The sequence below is a fragment of the Scyliorhinus torazame genome, chromosome 5 (genome assembly GCF_047496885.1).
Source record: "Scyliorhinus torazame isolate Kashiwa2021f chromosome 5, sScyTor2.1, whole genome shotgun sequence".
Classification (NCBI taxonomy): domain Eukaryota; kingdom Metazoa; phylum Chordata; class Chondrichthyes; order Carcharhiniformes; family Scyliorhinidae; genus Scyliorhinus; species Scyliorhinus torazame.
The window spans coordinates 177,888,706-177,905,186 of NC_092711.1; the positions used below are offsets into that span (position 1 = coordinate 177,888,706).

Here is a 16,481-nt window from a genome sequence, read left to right on the forward strand (position 1 = left end):
GCAACTTGCTAAGTGCATTCATGCTGTTTTCCTCAACCAGTCCCTGTGGCACCAAGTTCCACACCCTCTGTATAAAGACATTGAATCTAACCAGTACTATCCTGTGTGGCCGCAGAGCAATGCTGCCTCTTTCCTCAATTTCCTGCAGAGGCTGAATCATTGTTGATGAAAAAGCGTTGAGCCCAGCAGCATTATTCTTGTCTGATCATCTCTGGAAAGCAGGCGTACCAGCAAAGGTAGCTCAGCCTTCACAACACTCAGAATAAAGCCGATACCTTGTCAAGGAACTGCAATGAACCACAAACAACTATTTGTAGGAACCACTGTCTGCCTATCCTCCGGTAAAACACCTTGAGATGTTAATGGCGATATGTGAATAAGATGAGGTGTTTCTTCATTCAAGTTTGTCAATTGGAATTCTACACCCTTGAAGGCTGTGGATGCTCAGTCGCTGAGTATATTCAAGACTGAATTCAAGAGATTATTGGATACAGAGGGAAAGAAGGAAAATGGCGACAAGGAGAAAAAGTGGAGCAGGCTCTATGTCCTCCAACTGCTCCTGTTTATTCTGCTCTTAAGTGGCTCTTGATGGACCGTGTCCTCTTTACATTTAGTAAAATGACCAATAACGATTTCGGATGTTATTTTGGTTCCATTCATGTTCCGAGAATCGTAGAGATGCATTGCACAAGAGGGGGCGATGGGGGTTGTTCAGCCCATCTTTCCTGTGCTGACGTTTAGAAAGAACGGACTTGTTCAGTCCCTCATTCCCGTTTCATGTCCCTCGCCATGCACCTTCTCATACTCAGGTAACTATCCACCTCTCTTTTAAAATTAATTAGTGAATCATATCGCTGCCTTTTCAGGCAGATCCTGGAACTCACTGAGTTTTGTTCAACTGCCATTGTGATACAGGTAGTTCAATTAAGGTTTTGCAGTGGGCAGTACGAGAGTATTTCAAAAGTATCAACAGAGAAATATGTTTGAATATTAAAATTATTGGATGGGAGGGTAGAGCTGGTCCAGGGATCAGAATGATTTTTCCCTTGGTCACTGGGACCCTGAAACCTCCACTTCCTGTTCCCTCACCAAAATGGCCGCACATGCGCCGTTTCTACCAAGTTTCTACTTTGTTTCTACCAAGATGGCGGCTGGTCACCCTGGGTCAGGGCGGCTGTCAATCTGGTCTGTCACCGAGGGGTAAATACGGGGTCTGTGGTCTCTTACTCGAGGCTTTAGGTCTTCACCGGTGCTTATGGACATATTCAGCCCTCTCCCGATCCCTGTTCCACATAATCTCTTTACCGCCTGCCGGAACCATCTCTTCCGCCTCAGTCCGTCACCACCACGGCCACCACGCATGCTCAGACCACCGGCTGATACTGCACCGGCGCACTTGACGCCTGTAATCATTGATAGGGGACTTTCTGACCCGCGAGGGCCTCTGGGTAAATGGATCACCATTTAATTGTGAATTGCTATCAGGACAAATGTTTGTCACCCCCTGGAGATTACGGGCTGAGAGGCAATAACCAAAAATCAATTCATAAAATATACAGAAATATACGATGGTCACCACTTTTCAGTTACTCATTCCAATCACTAATTTAATTGCTCAGTGTTTACCCACTATGTTTTCTGAATCAAGGGCAGGCCTGTCGTTAAGAGAAAAGGTTAGGAGGCCTTGTTCATTTGTATACTATCATCGAAGATTCTTTTAATTTCTTTAATCAATTGGGAGAAATATATTTTTCAAGATGGAAAGTGGTGAAAAAGCTATTGCCAATGCATCATCCATGGGACAGAGAAATCCACGTTATCAATCCACCTACTATAGGGCTCAGTATCAACTCCCTCCATCCACTGGTCCATTGTCTCTGCAGTGTGTACAGTTCACAAAATATGTTGAGGTGCAGAAAGTAGAATGAATGGAGAGATGGCTACAAAACAGAACTCTATTAAGAGGCGTTTCTCTTTTGCACTGGAATGCTCAGCTTTATGGTTCTCACCCTTTGAGATGAATGAATTATCCAGTTTGTGGGGACAGAGGGGTGGAATAATGTTCAGGCTATTGTGCAATTATCTTGGGAGTAGATTAATGCCTAGGACATTCTATTGCAACGGCCTCTTTAAATGTTTACCATTTACACATGGCACAGTGATTATGTTAGCACAGCTGCCTCACAGTGCCAGGGACCTGGGTTCAATTCGTGCCTTGGGTGACTGTCTGTATGGAGTTGACACATTCTCCCCACATCTGCGTGGGTTTCCTCCGGGTGCTCCGGCTTCTTCCCACAGTCCAAAGATGTGCAGGTTCGGTGGATTGGTCATGATAAAACCCCTTATGTGTAGGTTAGATGGGGTTGTGGGGATACGGTGGGGGAATGGGTTGGTAGGGTGCTTTTTCAGATGGTTGGTGCAGACTCAATGGGCCTTCTGTACTGTAGAGATTCTATGTTTCTATTTAGTTTATATACTGCCTCTCCTCATTCTTCCTTCCAAAATCCATAATTGACTGAATCGCTTTGGGATGCCCGGAGGGTGCTAAATGAACACAAAAACCTTTGTCCATTTTTGTAACTGATAACAATCTCAGCAGGATTGCAGCATCTGTGAAGAAAGAAGGGAGCTAACGTTTCAACTCTGGACCACTCATCGTCAAAGCTGCCTTGGGTGACTGTGTGGAGTTTGCACATTCTCCCTGTGTCTGCATGGGTTTCTTCCAGGTGCTCCGGTTTCCTCCCACAGCCCAAAGATGTGGTTAGGTGGGGTTATGGGGATAGGGCACGGAAGTGGTCCTCGGTCAGGTGCTCTTTCATTGGGTCCGTGCAGCCCTGGTGGGCCGAATGGCCCTTTCTGCACTCTAGTTGATTAAATGGACTAACTCCATATATGGTCCACGAGGAAGTTCTGGTGCAGTGGGACTGGGCCAGGGATTAGAAAACACCAAAGTATATTATGGAGTTCATCTGGCCTATAACTGTTTATTGATGTTGGTTATGATGAGCAGAAGGGCCTGCCTTTCAGGTTTTATTCAACAGAATTCTTAGGCACTTCTAATCAAAAAACAAGCTTTATTCTATGAATTTAGTTAACATTTTTATAAACACACACAGTAAGAATTATTATCAACTACAAACATAAAGACCCCACGCAGCTACAGTAATCTATGTATAACCCTTAATGAATACCACCTTCACTGTTCCAATTTAATAACAAGATCCAAGTAAAAACCAGAACCCCCTTTTCAAAGGTGTGGCCCAGCACACAGCACTCTTACTGGTAGAAGACTTGGTATTGATACTTTTGTTTCCTTTCCAAACAGCAGGTTTGAATTCCTACCAGAAAGCAAAGATCTCTTTTAAGTTATCAAGCAGCCTGGAAACAGCTTTTAAAATGAAGATAGAGAAATACTTCTTTCAACCTGTGCAGTTCAAAACAGCCCAAAACTCAAAACGAAAGTAAAACCCAGAGCCACCGCCCAGCTCCACCCACACAATGACATCACTGAAACCATGTAATAAGACAAAACATTTCTTAAAGGGTCACTCCCATGACAGGACCAAAATCCATGTTTAAATTACCAACAAAAAGATTGGATTAATCAGTCCGATTACTGTTTGTAGAATATGATTTTGAGCAAAATGGCTGTCGTGGAACAGTAACAACTTGTATTTGTATAATTCAATTAATATAATAAAATGTTCCAGGTTGCGTCAGAGGAAGTTCATAAAGAATAAATTGACACTGAGTCACAGAGGGTGATATTTGGGTAGATAACCAAAACCTTGATTGGAGAGGAGATTATAACAGGCATCTTTCAGCACAATAGCATAGTGGTTAGCACTATGGCTTCACAGCGCAATGGTCCCAGGTTCGATTCACGCTTGAGTCATTGTCTGTGCGGAACCTGCACCTTCTCCCCCTGTCTGCGTGGGTTTCCTCCGGGTGCTCCGGTTTCCTCCCACAAGTCCGAAAGACATGCTATTAGGTAATTTGGGCATTCTGAATTCTCCCTCTGTATCCAAAGAGGCGCCGGAATGTGGCAACTCGGGGTTTTTCACAGTAATTTCATTGCAGTGTTAATGTAAGCCTACTTGTGACAATAAAGATTATTATTAATCAGGAGAGGAGCTGGAGATGTTTAGATTTCATGCCTCAGCACTGCCACCAGTAGTGGAATAACTGAAATCAGGATGACAAGCCAGAATGATGAAAATGCAGATATCTCAGAGGTTTGTGCTACTGGAGATTATAGAGATAGGGAGGGACAAGACCATGGAGGAACTTGTAAACAAAGATCCAAATTTTAAAATCAAGACATTACTTGACCTGGAGCCAATGGAGGTCAGTGAATGGAACTTGGTGTCAGAAAGTACAAGGGCAGCCAGTTTAGGATAATCTCACGTTTCCGTGTGGGAGTGGGGTCAATGAGGATGGTCAGGAATGTATTGGAATCATCAGTCTAAAGGTAACCCAGGCATGGATGAGGGTTTCAGCAGGAGATGAGCTCGGATGGAGTGGTGACAGGCGAGATTATGGAGATTGAAATATCTGGTATTCGTGTTGGTGTGGATATGTGGTCGGACACTCATCTTGGGGTCAAATCTGACACGGAGATTGTGCAGAGTGTGGTTCAGCCTCAGACTGTTCCCAGGGAGAGGGATGGACTCGGGAGTTTGGAACACAATTTGTGGTGGTGACTGAAGGCAATGGCTTTGGGCTTCCCAATTTTTAATTGGAGGAAATTTAGGCTCATCCATACTGGATGTGGGAGAAACAGTTTGATAATTTAGTAACAGTGGAGGAATGGAGAAGGATGGTGGTGGGGTAGATGTGGGCGTTGTCAGTGTACATATGAAAACCAACACCGTGCTTTTGGATGATGTCACCTAGTGACAGCATGCAGATGAGAAATAGGAGGGGCCGAGGATAGATCCTTGGGGAACACAAGTACAAGGACTTCGGAGAGGAAAGGGAGGTTGGAGCTGGGGCAATAGTTGTCAATTACAGTGGGGGTCGAAAGTTCTTTTTTGGATGGGTGGTGACAGTGGATTTAATGGCGACATGAACTGAACCACATGAGAAAGAGAATTGTGAACAACATCAACTAATGTGGAGAAATTGGGTGATCAGAGTTTAGCAAGAATTGGGTCAAGAGAGCAGAAGGCAGGCCTCGTGGACAAGGTGAGCTCTGAGGGAGAGAGAGGTTAGGAGAGAAACTGGAGAAAGATGTGAGTTCAGGGCCCAGGCAAGGGGGGACTAGAGAGACAGTTTGACCTGGTGAGCTGGTGGGAAGAAAGCAGTAGAGGCAACTGATCAGATTGTTTCAATCTTAGTGACAAAAAAGCTCCAACAGCTCATCACACGCGTTGTTGGAGGAAAGGATGGAGGAGACATTTCAAAAGGAACTAACTTGTATAAAAGATATTGAAAAGATTTGCCAGCGTGTGTTTAACTTAATTAACTTTTACCAAGAATATTGACACCGATAACTGCAATGGAATTTATTAACAACAGAAACAGAATTCAATCCCAGCAGTCACTGTGAAGTCACCAATGTGTCAGCAGGTTGGATTTCAGAGTGAATCTCTTCCCACACACGGAGTAGGTCAAAGGCCTCTCTCCAGCATGAACTCTCTGATGTACAGTGGGATGAGATGATCGTCTGAATCCAGTTTCACAGTGAGAGCACCTGAACGGTCTCTCATCTGTGTGAACACTTTGATGTAGCATCAAGTCCCTGGAACATTTATAGCGTTTTCCACAATCTGGACATTTAAAAGGTCTCTTTTCAGTGTGAACTCGCCGGTGTGAAATGAGTTGAGATGATCGCCTGAACCCTGTCCCACACTGGGAGCACTTGAATGGTCTCTCGTCAGTGTGAACACGGTGATGGAGCATCAGTTCACCAGCACATTTATAGCACTTCCCACAGTCTGGGCATTTAAAAGGTTTGTCTTCACTGTGAACCCGCTAATGCGTCATGAGTTGGGATGATTGAATGAAACCTTTGCCACACTCGGAGCAGGTGAACAGCTTTTCCTCAGTATGAACTCACTGGTGTATCTGTAGGGTGTACGGAGGGAATCCTTTCCCACACATAGAGCAGGTGAACAGCCTCTCCCCCAGTGTGGCTGCGTTTGTGAATTTCTAGTTCATATGGGTAATTGAATCTTTTCCCACAGTCCCCACATTTCCATGTTTTTTTTTTCTCCGGTGTGACTGCACTTATGTCTCGACAGGACAGCTAATCGGCTGAAGCTTCGTCCACACACAGAACATGTGTATGGCTTCTTCCCACTGAGAACGGTGCTTTTCCTTCCATGTTCAAAATATATTCCGGTTCCGATAAACTGGGATATTCCATCAGATCCTGATGTGATTAGCACTGCTGCCACACAGCGCCGATCCTGGCCCCGGGTCACTGTCCGTGTGGAGTTTGCATATTCTCCCCATTTCTGTGTCTCACCCCCACAACCCAAAGGTGTGCAGGGTAGGTGAACTGGCCGTGCTAAATTGCTGCTTTATTGGAAAAAAATAATTGGGTACTCTAAATTTACTAAAAAAAAATATCCTGAGGTGATGTTTGATATAAGTTTCCAGAGGCAAATCCTCCCCTTGTAACACCCTGTGAAATAGATTTAAAATAGAAAAAAGGGAGCGAGAGAGAACCCACAAAAACACAAAGACAGGGGGCGAAATTCTCCCCCAACGGCGGGATGTCCGCCGACTGGCGCCAAAGTCGGCGCCAATCAGACGGGCATCGCGCCGGCCCAAAGGTGCGGAAGGCTCCGCAATTTGGCGGCCTAGCCCCAACATTGAGGGGCTAGGCCGACGCTGGAGGGATTTCCGCCCCGCCAGCTGGCGGAAATGGCGTTTGTTTCCCTGCCAGCTGGTGCGGAAATGCGGCGCATGCGTGGGAGCGTCAGCGGCCGCTGTCAGTTTCCCGGCGCATGCGCGGGAGCATCAGCGGCCGCTGTCAGTTTCCCGCGCATGCGCAGTGGGGAGAGTCTCTTCCGCCTCCACCATGGTGGAGGCCGTGGCGGAGGCGGAAGGGAAAGAGTGCCCCCACAGCACAGGCCCGCCCGCGGATCGGTGGGCCCCGATCGCGGGCCAGGCCACCGTGGGGGCACCCCCCGGGGCCAGATCGCCTCGCGCCCCCCCCCCAGGACCCCGGAGCCCGCCCACGCCACCTGGTCCCACCGGTAAATACCAGGTTTGATTTACGTCGGCGGGACAGGCAATTCCTGGGCGGGACTTCGGCCCATCCGGGCCGGAGAATCCAGCGGGGGGTCCCGCCAACCGGCGCGGCTGGATTCCCGCCCCCGCCCAATCTCCGGGAGCGGAGACTTCGGCGGGGGCGGGATTCACGGCGGCCAACGGCCATTCTCCGACCCGGCGGGGGGGGTCGGAGAATGACGCCCAGGATGTGAAATTGAGCTGAATGAATCTGGTAATTTGTGGGGCTGGGATTGGGAAAAAGTGGCCATGAAAACGGCTGGATTGTCATAAAAACCCAACTGGTTCAGTAATGTCCTTCAGGGAAGGGAAGCTGACACCCAGTGTGGGCCTACACTAGACTCTGGACACTTTGGGAACAGAAGGGGACAAATAGAAGTAGAGAGACAGGAGGTGAAGGAGACAGATTTTATACAACTACAACTTGAACAATAACTTTGACAGAATCTCAAACCCCCAACTTCCCCAAAGTAAGAGGTGTATATGAAAACCACCACCTCCAATTCACACATCGTCCTGACTTGTCTGACATCCAGAATTGGGTGAACAGACATTTCCTCCAATTAAACATTGGAAATAGTGAAGTCATTGAGTTTGCACATTCTCCCAGTGTCTGCGTGGGTTTCATCCCCACAACCCAAAGATGTGCAGCGTGGGTGGATTGGCCACGCTAAATTGGAAAATAATAAGTGGGTACTCTAAATTTATTTTAAAAAATAAATAGTGAAGCCATTGTCTTATGGCCCTGCTACAAACTCCACTCTCTAGTCACCATCCGCCTCCCTGGCAACTGTGTTTATTTTATCCTTTCACAGGGAGTGGATATTGCTGGGAGAAATCATTGCCCACTCCTAATTGCCCTCGAGAAGATGGTGGTGAGTTGTCTTCCCAAACCGCTGTAATACATGATGTGTAGGTTGAGCCACAGCGTAGCCAGGGTGGGAGTTCCAGGATTTTCACCCAACAACAGTGAAGGAACAGTGACATAGTTCCAAGTCAGGATGTTGTGTGGCTTGGAGGGGAACTTGCAGGTGATGGTGTTCTCATGTGTCTGCTGTTCTTGTCGTATGAGGTGGTCACGGGTTGAAAAGTACTGTCTAAAGAGCCTTGATGAGTTGCTGCAGTGCATCTTGTAGGTGGTACGTGCACTGTGTGCGACTAATGCAGATTTCAATGTCATATTTGACAAGATGAGCTTTTGACTACATATTTGCACCATCACTAAGACTGTTTATATCCAGCTCAATAATATTGCCCGCCCTAGCCCTCACCTCAGTGTGTCTGCTCTGAAACCAACATCTATGCAACTGTTATCTTTAAACTTGATGATTGCAACATACTCCTGACCAGCATCCCAACTTTTATCATCTGTAAACTTGAAAATAATTTGCTGCCCATTTTCACACTTTTACCAATTCCCTTTTCACTTGGCGCAGTCTTATCAACTGGTTGAACTGTTGATTACCAGAGGCAGCAGCAACACATCCAGCTCTACCTGGCCCTGCTCGCCTCTGCCTAAACTGGTCACTATTTCTGGATTGTTCCTGGAAGCAAGGACAACCCAGATTCTGTTCTTCATGATCATCTTCTTAAATCTCTCTCCTGACTTCAAACAAGTGCAAGGAGCTCATTGATTTCTTTGTCACTGACACTGAGATCATCCGTTCAGCTGAATCTACTCCCAAAAGTTATTTGAACTCGCCTGTGTCTCATTAGGTTTTGTGACAGCGTGAATCTCTTCCCACACATGGAGCAGTTGAAAGGCCTCTACCCAGTGTGAACTCTCTGGTGTGTTAGAAGGTCAGATGAAATAGTAAATCTCTTCCCACACTTGAAGCAGATGAACGGTCTTTCCCCAGTGTGACCACGTTTGTGTTTCAGTAGGTGTGATGAACTGCTGAATCCCTTCATACACACAGAGCAGATGAATGGCCGCTCTCCAGTGCGAATTCACTGGTGAGTGCGAAGGTTGAACAATCGATTAAATTGTTTCCCACACATGGAGCAGGTGAAAGGTCTCTCCCCTGAGTGACTACGCAGATGAGTTTCCAGTTGGGATGGAGATATGAATGCCTTCCCACAGGCCCCGCATTTCCAAGGTTTGTCTGTGGTGTGGATGTCCTTGTGTCTCTCCAGGTTGGACAATTTCACACCTGTAGATTTCAAATTTCCCATAAAAAGAGTTTATAAACATCATCATTGTCAATACTGAATAAAAATGAAGGAGAGACAATTCTCGTTTGTATGGAACAGGTTTTCTGCACTTCTTTCTGCGAAACAGTAAATCCTCATTACATCCATTCTCCCTCCTCCCTATGCTGGAATCCAAACCCCAGGGTGACAAACCAGCCCACATTTTATGGGTCATATTTGAATCCACTGAGATTTGCTGCTTGGGTGTCTGACTCGTCAACTGGACCTATGTAGAACTCTGTTCCAACCATTCTGGCAGCCAACCACCCCCTCCCTGGCCTCACATTTCTGTCAGCAGCCCACCCAACACCGCCCACCTCTTCACGCAGACCCATGCAGGCTTATCTTTAATTTTCACCATGAGAGTTTGTCAGTCTGCCAAACCTTTCTAACCATCTTCAAAATTCCTTTCCTTACAGTTTACCCGCTCCCTTCACTCTGGCCGGGTTCAGTTCTCAAATCCCTCTGTGCCGTGAGAATAAATCGGTAATTTTCTCTCCTGGTCACTGGAATCCTGATGCTCCGCCCACTCTGTTGTTTCACCAAGATGGCCGCAGCTGAAGCAAACAAGCCCCGAGAGCTGCAAAATCAGGATCTGTGGGTTTGGGGCCTCCAGCAGGTGTTTACGAATCCTCCCTGCCCACCTCCCAGGGTTTCCTTCCTTTCCAGAGATCAGAGTCCTCATTGATTTGAGTGCAAAGTGTGAGCTCTTATTTATTGTCCCCCCTCCCCCATCCTCTGATGTGAACCATCCTCCAGTCGCTGAAGCAGGATGGTGACCTGGGCCTGTTCCCAGGAGGGAGAAGCCCCGCAGATGCAAACCAGGGAGCTGACAATGATTGTGAAGGGTTTGCGGATCCTCCCTCCCATCGCCTGATGCTAACTTTGCTTCCGCGGGACAAAGGACTCTCCTCCAGACGAACAATAGCATTGCACCTCAAGGGACAGGGGTTCGTCTCAGTGATTTACAGGAGCGTTTTAGGGGTTACGGCGAAGTGGGAGGAAAAAATGGGTGTGGCGCTGGAGGAGAGGGTGTGCTGCGGAGGCTAAACGCCTCGACTTTGTGTGCGAGGCTGGGGCTGATACCGCTGAAGGTGGTGTACAAGGTGCACCTTACAAAGTCTTGTGGTCTTGGCACCTTCAGGTGAAGCCACCTAAGACAGAGTAAATAAAATTAGGAATATTCAGGAAGTGTCAATTCGTGGAGCATAGATCTCTCAGAGAAAACAAAGGAATAGATCAGAGTTTTAGCAACAGATGCTCTGAGCCTTGGCTGGAGTCAGGCAATGTTACTGAGGTGGAATCCAGTCTTCAAGATGATGTAAATATGTGGTTGGGAGCAAGTCACGGGGTCAAATATCACACCAACCATTTGGACAATCTCTTTCAAGCTCAATCTCAAAACAATGACCAGGGTGAGGGATGGAGTCAGTGGCTAATAAATGGAGTTTGTTACAGGGGCTGAATGCAATGTCTTCCCAATATTGAAGTGGAGAAAGTTTCTGCTCACCAATTACTTACTGTCAGAACTGTGTGTGCCTTGGAGGGGAACCTGGATGTGATGGTGTTCACAGACCCAATATCCTGGTCCTTCAAGGAGGCGGAGGTTGAGGGGTTGGGAGATTCTGTCAATGTTCTGGTTAGATTTTGGAAATATAAATTCCCTCTCCTTCTCCTTCTCTGCTCTCAATCTTTTCTCACTCTCCTCCCCCACAGAGGCCTGAAACTTTTCTGGCCCAGACCTGTGGAAGATTCCCTTCCCTGAACGACATCAGTGAATCAGTTGTTCTTTTGTGAACATCTGGCATTTTTCAAGGTCACCTTTTCCTAGTGCCAGCCTCACAAATGACCAGATTTCAGCTTTATTTCACAATCCACCTTTGTGTTTTTCTGGATTTTCTCTCACTCCTTTTTTTTTGTCTAAACTGATTTCACAGGATATTGGAAGGGGAAGGTTTGCATTTGGGAAACATCACATCAGGATCTGACGGAGTCGCTTAAGTTATCGTTACTGAATATCAGCAGGTTTTGAACATAATATAATATAAGAACTGGAAGCAGGAGTAGGCCATCTGGACCTTCGAGCTTGCTCCGCCATTCAATGAGATCATGGCTGATGTATTGTCGACTGAGCTCCACTTTCGCACCAGAACACCATAACCCTTTATTCCTTTATTCTTCACAAAACTATCTATCTTTATCTTGAAAACATTTAATGAAGGAGCCTCAACTGCTTCAATGGGCAGGGAATTCCATCGATTCTCATGGAAGGAAAAAGCACCGTTCACAGTGGAGAGAAACCATACATGTGTTGTGTGTGTGGACGAGGTTTCAGCCAATCTTCTGGCCTGTCAAGACACAAGCGCATTCACACTGTCGCAAAACCGTGGAAATGTGGGGATTGTGAGGCGGCATTTGGTTTCCCATCTGAGCTGGAAACTCATCGACACACTCACACTGGGGAGAGACCATTCATCTGCTCCGTGGGTGGGAAGGGATCTACTTGGTCATCAAACTTGCTGACACAACAGCGGGTTCACATTGGAGAGATGTTGTTCACCTGCTTTGTGTGTGGAAAAGGATTGACTGATTCATCCAAGCGACTGAAACAGCAGCGAGTTCACACTGGGGAGAGACCATTTGCCTGTACTGAGTGTGGGAAGGGATTCACTCATATATCCACCCTGCTGAGACCCTGTCAGTTCACACTGACAAAATACCTTTTAAATGTCTAGACTGTGGGAAGTGCTTTAAAAGCTCTGGAAAACAGATGTACCATCAACATGTTCACACTGATGAGAAACCTTTTAAATGCCCAGCCGATGTGAAATGTTATGAAGGCTCGTGGGAGCTGACGTCCCACCAATATATTCACACTGATGAGAGACCGTTCAGGTGCTCTCACTGCAGGGCTGGGATCAGGCGATCATCTAAACTCACTGCCCACCAGCGAATTCACACTGGGGAGAGGCCATTCATCTGATTGTGGGAAGGGATTCGTCCACCTTGCTGAAACATTAGTGGGATCATATTGGGGTGGTACAGCAGCACAGTGGTTAGCACTGTTGCTTCATAGCACCAGGGTCCCAGGTTCGATTTGCGGCTTGGGTCACTGTCTGTGCGGAGTCTGCACGTTCTACCCGTGTCCGCATGGGTTTCCTCCAGGTGCTCCGGTTTCCTCCCACGAGATCCGAAAGAGGTGAACATAGAACAATATGCAAGAGCAGCACGGCGGTGCAGTGGTAGCACTGCAGTCTCACGGCACCGAGGTCTCAGGTTCAATCCCAGCTCTGGGTCCCTGTCAGTGTGGAGTTTGCATATTCTCCCCGTGTTTGCGTGGGTGTCACCCCCACAACCCAAAAAATGTGCAGGGTAGGTGGATTGAACATGCTAAATTGCCCCTTAATTGGAACAGATGAATTGAGAACTCTAAAAAAAATGTAAAAACAGAACAATACAGCACAGGAACAGGCCCTTCGGCCCTCCAAGCCTGCGCCGACCCTGGTACCTGCCTAAACTAAAACCGTCTGCACTTATGGAGTCCATATCCTTCCATTCCCACCCTATTCATATATTTATCTAGTTGTCCCTTAAATGCCGCTACCGTACCTGCTCCCACCACCTCCCCAGGCAGCACGTTCCATATATTTCCCACCCTGTATAAAAAACCTGCTTTGCACATCTGTTCTGAACTTTTCCCCGTGCACTTTAAACCTATGTCCCCTAGTACTTGACTCTCCTACCCTAGGAAAGAGCATCTGACTATCCACTCTGTCCATGCCACTCATAATCTTGTAGACCTCTATCAGCTCGCCTCTCAACCTCCGTCGTTCCAGTGAGAACTGACCGAGTTTATCTAACGTGCTGTTGGGTAATTTGGACATTCTGAATTCTCCCTCCGTGTACCCGAACAGACGGCAGAATGTGGCGACTCGGGGCTTTTCACTTCATTGCAATGTTAATGTGAGCTTACTTGTGACAATAGAGATTATTATTATTAAAGACAGACCTTTCAAATGTTTAAACTGTGGGAAATTCTATAAAACGTCCGGGGAACTGATGTCCCATCAGCTTGTTCTCACTGATGAGAGACCGTTCAGGTGCTCTCACTGTGGGACTAGATTCAGCAACTCACTGTACACCAGCGAATTCACACTGGAGAGTTCCAAACTTTCCTCATAGTTAAAATTCTCCATCCCTGGTAACATCATCATAAATCTTCTCTGCAACGGGCAGCATGAGGTCCCAGGTTCGATCCCGACTCTGGGTCACTGTCCGTGGGGAGTTTGCACATTCTCCCCGTGTTTGCGTGGGTTTCGCCCCCACAACACAAAGTTGTGCAGGGTAGGTCGATTGGCCACAATAAATTGCCCCTTAATTGGAAAAAATTAATTGGGCACGCTAAATTTAAATAAATAAATCTCCTCTGCAGTCTCTCTCGGATGATCACATCCTTCATGTAATATGGCTGTGGTCTAACTGGTGTTTGATGCAGTTCCAGCACAATCTCCCTGTTCTCATAATCTCAACTCTCGGCTACCAAAGGAAACTATCCCACCTGCCTTCCTAAGCACTGAAGAGAGAGAGTGAGAGGCAGCTGAGAGAGACAGAGGGAGAGGGAGGAAGCAGAGGGAGTGAGAAGCACCAGAGAGAGAGAGGAACACCAGAGACTGAGAGAGGCAGGAGAGAGAGAGGAGAGAAGAGAGAGACAGTCTAGTCAGTAACAAAAATAAGTAATGGAATTGAGTTCAGCTACGGATCTGCATGAACTGACACCACTTTATTTACAGATTGACAAGGTAGTCACTGTACTTGAATCAATGTTATTCACTTTTGGAATTGAATGAACAAAGGGTCAGATTAACTATATCACAATCACCCAGATTCAAATAGGTCTGTTTAATACAGAACAGGATTAAACCCAGTGTCCAATATTACAGGTGTCTGTGGCTGTTTGATGCCTGGTTTCATTGTACAGCTGACGAGCCCACAGCTTCAGTGAACTCGTCTCCCCAGGGTCTGTTTCTAAACCCTCATCACAACATAATACCTGGTTAGCTATTTATAAATGGTCAGCCTGGTTGGACAGCTAACACAAAGCTCAACCAGAAACTATGGTTCTTCTTTCAACTGATTCCAGCTCCAACAAGGGGTCACAGCATCTCCAGCCTTCAGCTCTGTTACTGGGCTGTCATTGACATGAGCAAAAGAGAGACAGCAAGTTGCCTGAGGCTTAAATGGGAAGTTGAAACTTGTGACTGAAAACCAACTGTGTAAGATCTCTGAAAAGATCAGGAATTTTAAAAGATAAATTCTAAACCCAGTGAACAAATTAATGAGTCATGAGACAAAAACTTCAGGTTTTATGACTTTCCTGCAACAAACTAGAAGCAACAATGCCTAAACACTATTTTTATAGGGAACGTATCCCTTAAACTACGAATAGAATGTAGCCCTTTTACTTTTAAGACAATCAAAAATCACACTCCATGGTTTCGTCGCTGAGGTTGTCACTCAATTCTCCTGGAACCAGCCCAATGTGACTCTTCGTTCCTGTGTTTACTTCCATTCTGTTCCTTTGCCTGACTGGCAATCCTTAACCCCAGAAGTGTCTTTTGCAGTGATGGTTCTCCTGATGATATTCAGGTCCCGATAAACCAAGTGACTCTTCCAAATCCTGAAGTGGCGTTAGGTTTTTTTCTGCAAATCTTCATCTAATATCCTGTAAAAGGAATTTACAAATGGAAATTGAGAACAGGCAATTCTAGTTTCCATCCAACACTCTCCCTCCATTCTCACTCTGCTGTAATATTCATCCTCCTAATTCTCTAAAGGTGCTGATTCAGGCTGACTGACAGATCCCTGCTCCCCGTCTTGGAGAGGCCTGAAAATCTCCATGCAGGCTGCCAGACGGAAATATGTCTATGTTACTGAACTCAAAATGTGTGGAACATACAGACTGGATTCACTTCCTTTCTCTTCAGCTGCTGCAAGTCACCAATGTCCCCTCAGAATGAGAAAAGAAATGGAAAGATAAAGTAGACTTGGAGCAGCTGCTGCCTCTTGGGCATTCCAGAACGAGAGGTAATACTCGTCTTACAATACGCGGTAGCAAATTCAAAACAGTTTTAATTTAAAAAATTTTTTTTTTAGAGTACCCAATTTTTTTTTTTCCAATTAAGGGGCAATTTAGTGTGACTAATCCACCTACTCTGCACATCTTTGGGTTGTGGGGGTGAAACCTACGCAGACACGGGGAGAAAGTGCAAATTCCACACAGTGACCCGGGGCCGGGATCGAACCCAGGTCCTCAGCGCCGTAGGCAGCAGTGCTAACCACTGGGCCACAGTGCTGCCCTATTCAAAACAGTGTTGAGGAGAAGCTGCTTTTCCCAAGGGCTGTGAATCTGTGGAATTCACTACCCCAGAGTGCGGAGGAGCTGGGACAATGAGTACATTTAGGGAGAAGTTAGACAGATTTTTAATCGGGTTGAAGGGTTCTGAAGAACTCTCAGGACGGTGGAGATAAGGCCAGGATGAGATCAGCGATGGTCGAATGGCGGAGCAGACTCGATGGGCCAAATGGCCTAACTCTGTTCTTATATCGTATGACCTTCTGAAAGGGGCAGACATTGATTTGCTCCCAGATGTTTCCCAGAGGAGGAAGTTTTAATCTGAAACTCATTGTCCAACCTCCACATTGTGACATCACAAAGGTGCTCATCCTCTAAATCAGCCAATAGGAATCCACTCGCTCCGTGGTGACGTCACTGCATTAGTGCGCACACGCCAGCGCGCGGACACGCGAGTGCCGCCCCCACCCTCTGTTCCGTCTCCCCCAACACATCCTCGAGACGGTTTCCAGCAACCGGCTGACAGTTCCGGCTGTCGGTGATCTTTCCTCCCTGATCCGGGACTGCGCATGTCTCAGGGAGAGAGACTGCTGCGCATGCGCATGCGTCGGTGAGCTCACTTCCCCTGACCTTACGTCTCATGTGTTGACCAATGGGAAGACTTGGAGGACCGGAAAGACTCTGCCCCTCCGCC

General features: G+C 46.8%; 1 protein-coding gene and 1 long non-coding RNA gene across 2 annotated transcripts in view; one reads left to right on the top strand and one right to left on the bottom strand.

Moving 5' to 3' along the window:
• LOC140422470 (uncharacterized) overlaps positions 1–16,481 on the top strand; it is a 250,353-nt gene that overhangs the window by 46,829 nt on the left and 187,043 nt on the right. The window lies entirely within an intron of this gene.
• LOC140422495 (uncharacterized) lies at positions 14,199–16,383 on the bottom strand. Its single transcript, XR_011947490.1, has 2 exons — positions 16,256–16,383; positions 14,199–15,157 (listed from the first exon to the last, which is right to left on the bottom strand). It is a non-coding gene; the product is annotated as an uncharacterized lncRNA (long non-coding RNA).